At 38.4% G+C, this 5,000-nt stretch overlaps 1 protein-coding gene across 2 annotated transcripts in view; it reads left to right on the top strand.

The window, feature by feature from the left end:
- LOC133609850 (guanine nucleotide exchange factor VAV3) overlaps positions 1–5,000 on the top strand; it is a 253,478-nt gene that overhangs the window by 42,106 nt on the left and 206,372 nt on the right. The window lies entirely within an intron of this gene.

The raw sequence follows: 5,000 nt of genomic DNA, 5'->3' as shown, positions 1-5,000 counted from the left end.
GGCAATTATTTTGACTCGGGGAGAACACATTTAGAGACAAAAAATGTGTCTGGGGGCCGGTATATCTGATTTTTAGGAACACTAAGTACAAAACCTCACAATAATGTCTGATTGAACGCTAAAAACTTTAAAACGGAATGGAATTTAACATTTTTTTTACTGAATGAGACACCCAGAATGTACATGAAAATAAAGAATGTGGGATTTACAATATTACCTATGAACGATAAAACACTGAATATTGACAACATTTTTTAAAAGTACCAATGATTGTCACACACACACACTAGGTGTGGTGAAATTTGTCCTCTGCATTTGACCCATCCCCTTGTTCACTCCCTGGGAGGTGAGGGGAGCAGTGAGCAGCAGCGGTGGCCGCGCCCGGGAATCATTTATGGTGATTTAACCCCCAATTCCAACCCTTGATGCTGAGTGCCAAGCAGGGCGCTAATGGCTCTATGAACGTCACACCCCCTCACGATCAACATATATTACAATCAAGCTAAACGCAACAAAAACATAAAAATATCAACGCAAACGGTAAAAAAACCAAACAACTACAATCTGATACATCTGATACATCACTAAGCTTTAGAACTTTGTTGTAAAAACATTTATTTAGTTAGAACTATCACAGAATAACAGAATAGCATAATCATTCCGTAAGACGATTTTTCGTTGTTTTGTTGGTTAAACCGGATGTGAAGCGTAACGCTATTATTGTGAAGTCGCCAACAGGACGTGTGTGATTGGTATGAGAAAAGACTTGACATGCTTTGACGAAAATCTCCGTTAAAAGTGATTTCAGATTTCCTCTCTACCATTTTTGAGCTTGTGATTCAACAGTAATTAGACGCCATTACACATTTCCCCAAGCTACGGAACGTGCCGAGGGTCAAAAATGTTAATCGCTGTTGACAGCCATTAAAAAATATACAATTAACTAAGAATTTCACGACCCCTTTGGAGTGCCTTTGTGGACCACCTGTTTAAGACAACATAGTCCGAAATGTAGCGTTCTCCTGGCAACCTCCAAACCCAGACTGGTCCATCAGATTGCCAGATGGAAAAGCGTGATTCATCAGTCCAGAGAAGGCGTTTCCACTGCTCTAGAGTCCAGTGGCGACGTGCTTTACACCACTGCATCCCACGCTTTGCATTGGACTTGGTGATGTATGGCTTAGATGCAGCTTCCCGACCATGGAAACCCATTGCATGAAGCTCTCTGCGTACTGTACGTGGGCTAATTGGAAGGTCACATGAAGTTTGGAGCTCTGTAGCAACTGACTGTGCAGAAAGTCTTTGCACTATGCGCTTCAGCATCCGCTGACCCCTCTCTGTCAGATTACGTGGCCTACCGCTTGGTGGCTGAGTTGCTGTTGTTCCCAAACTCTACACTTTTCTTATAATAAAGTTGACTTTGTCCAGTGACGTGCAGTCACTAGAGGCAGGTGAGGCCTCATGGAAAGAAACAAAATGTAAAAAGAAAACAAATTAATTTAATTGTTATATGTATCCAGTGATTATACTATAAAGTTATTTTCCATTTAACTTCACCAGTTTTAGATTATTTTTATTCAAAATCGCTGAATTTTCACATTTGCCGTTCAAACACTGAGAAGAGACGGTGCGGTGAACAGCAGCCAGTTGAGGCACGTCACTCAGTGCCTCAACATGGATTCCGGACTCGGCTAACTGCTGGCCTGCTGTGCAGTGAGACTGTATTGCTATATGAATTATATTATACATTTCCATAGTTTAGTTAGCTGAGGTATATAATGTACAGTGTATTTTGTCAACAACTGTATGTGTGTAACGTAATTCTTGTGCTGAGCGATCATAAAACGGCTGCAAAAGACGCACTGGCTGAGGCTCCAGTAATCCCGCCTCCTGCACCCCCGCCGTAGAATTGTTATATCAACTAAAGCCCACACTTAAACTTTCCACGTGCAAGATTGAATCTATTTAAAAAAGTTATTTCATAAGAAGCCAAAAAGTGCAAAAACAATAATGTTCGTGTTGGAGGAGTTGTGAATGACTGCAGGGCCACAACATTAGGTACACCTGCAGACTGCAGGTGTACCTAATTCACAACTCCTCCAACACGAACATTATTGTTTTTGCACTTTTTGGCTTCTTATTAAATAACTTTTGTAACCTATTTTTATGGGCTTTCCTCTTTGTGATGTTAAGTTCCTGTTATGCGCTGTTATACAGTATATGCCTTGAGCTCTTATTTTGAAGGCGCTAAGAGCGGAAGTGATGACACGGAGTGGAGCGGACGTTTTTGAAAGAAGCTAAATAAAGTGGTCCTCGTGTAAACTGGAGCCTCCGTGTTTGTTATTTTGTAGTTTCATACAGTATAGGCGACATTTATAAACCCTCGGTTACACTTTTTTAAATAGATTCAATCTTGCACGTGGAAAGTTTAAGTGATATAACACTCCCGTCAGCGGTTGCATTAATCCAGCACAACAGCGGCGAATGGACTTAATTTATAAGTAAAGGTAAGACCATAATAACGTTTTTTTTATTAAATGTGCTTTTTTGTGTGCTACAGTTTGTATGTGTAAAGTTAAAGTTAAGTTAAAGTACCAATGATTGTCACACACACACTAGGTGTAATGAAATTTGTTCTCTGCATTTGACCCATCCCTTGATCACCCCCTGGGAGGTGAGGGGAGCAGTGGGCAGCAGCGGCGCCGCGCCCGGGAATAATTTTTGGTGATTTAACCCCCAATTCCAAGCCTTGATGCTTAGTGCCAAGCAGGGAAGAATGCTGGTATGAGCTTTTAAACATAACCCGTTAACTGCTGCCAATCAAATGGTGAATAAGATACTCTTTAGGGTTCATATGTTTGTAAATCTGACTGTGATGAAGTCAGTGCCTCACCAGCCATCAACCTCACCGCACGTCACTGACTTTGTAATATATAGGAACGAGGAAATTTCACGACTGGATTTGTTGCACAGGTGGCATCCTATGACTGGAAATCACTGAGCGGCCCATTTTTTCACAAATGTTTGTAGAAACAGTCTCCATGCCTAAGTGCTGGATTTGATACACCGGGCCAAGTGATTAGGACACCTGAATCTCATCATTTGGACGGGTGGCCAAATAATTTTGGCAATAAACATATTTAAAAACATGCATGCTACACAAATGCACAAAAAAAAGTCAAAAGTCATCTTTTATGTGCAAGTGTGTCTAATTTATACCGTTTTGTATTTGGGTTTTACTGTACTACATAAGCTTTGCTCCCTATCAATGGTTTTGGACAAGTACTGTATTTATTGGCGCTCACCAGGGTTCATACAGTGAGAGAGACATGCAGCAATGGCTACGCGGGGAGCGGCGAGCGTACAAGAGCTGGATTTCATTGCGCTCTACAATCCGCGTGGGGGCCATAAAAAAAAAAAAAGGCTTCAGCCAGTTGCTATGGAGCTTGGACTCGTATGAAGGAATACATAAGCAGAAACTGGATACATATTGAGGACACAAAGCACGGCCTGACATATCAAAAAGAGCAGCAGTCGGACCACTTGACTCTCAGGCCTGGTTTTTGCGTGCTATTCCAGATGGTTAGCCTGTGATTAAAAGTAGGAGAGGGATTTAAAACTCTTTATATATGATTTTTTGTAGAAAAAATGAGCAACTCCATCCAATTGTGATTTTCCCCAAAGGAAAATGCATAAATACTGACATTTACCTTGATAATAACATTGCATTCTTCAATGGATGACAAATATAATCATAATATTACATACAGTATGTCATAATATAAGGGAGGACTGTATTTTGGTTATAGGGAGGAAGCAACGATATAAAAATGTATACTATAATCAACTAATCGATTAAATCGATTATAAAAATAGTTGGCGATTAATTTAGTCATCGATTTGTTGGATCTATGCTATGCGCAGAGGCAATTTATTTTTTATTTTTTATTTTTTATTTTTTATAAACCTTTATTTATAAACTGCAATATGTACAAACAGCTGAGAAAAAATAATCAAAATAAGTATGGTGCCAGTATGCTGTTTTTCCCCCCAATAAAATACTGGAAAGGACAGAAATGTAGTTTGTCTCTTTTATCCGATTATCGAAGTAATCGACAGATTAATCGATTATCAAATTAATCGTTAGTTGCAGCCCTACTATAATCCTATTTAGACATACAGTATAAGAGAACTAGATGAGGCAATTCCTGAAGGAATTTGCGTGTGAATGCTCCAATGCTGAAGTTGAACTGAAATCCTGGAATTTTTTTTTTAGATTTGTTGAAGTAGAGCACACAATTCCCAAAGAGGTTGAATCTTTTGAAGTTGGAATAGTTTGAATTAGATGAAAAATGTGGAAGTTGTGGAAATTCCCATTGAAATCAATGGGAATTTCCCCAAAATTTGGGGATTTCAGGAAAAGCGGGATTTTTTTGAAAATAGTAAAACACTTGAATGGGTTTGAGCGAGTTGAAATGGTTGATGTTGGAATTTTTTTATTTTTATTTTTATTTTAATTTTTTTTTAATTTTTCTATTTTTATTTTTTTTTAATTTAAAAATTTTTTTTTTTTGTAATTATTATTATTATTATTATTATTTTTTAAAATCGGTCGAGAAATGTTGAAGTAGTAACATGTTGAATTGAGAAATGATACGGATTTCCTGGAATTTCGGGAAAACCGAGAATTTTTCCATTTCAAAAAACAACTTTGTTTTTTTGTCCTGATGAAGAGGAATGTTTTGATGGTGGAATGGATGAAGTGGGTTGAAAAATGTGGAAGGTGTAGTCGCCAGAAAAAAAAGAGTGGAAATAGGGCTTTGGAATACCAGGACTTCTGGAAAATCCTGGAATTTTTTTGAACTTGGAAAAAAGGTAGTTTAAATTCCCAGGACGGTGGAATGTGTTGAAGGTAAAATGGTTTGAATCGGTTGAAAAATTTGGAAATGGTGGAAGTTTGAAAAATGGCCAATTCATTTTGAATGGGGAAAAATGTCCCG

This window comes from Nerophis lumbriciformis, linkage group LG07 (genome assembly GCF_033978685.3).
Source record: "Nerophis lumbriciformis linkage group LG07, RoL_Nlum_v2.1, whole genome shotgun sequence".
Classification (NCBI taxonomy): Eukaryota; Metazoa; Chordata; class Actinopteri; order Syngnathiformes; family Syngnathidae; genus Nerophis; species Nerophis lumbriciformis.
This window is presented reverse-complemented; position numbering and strand designations above follow the sequence as displayed.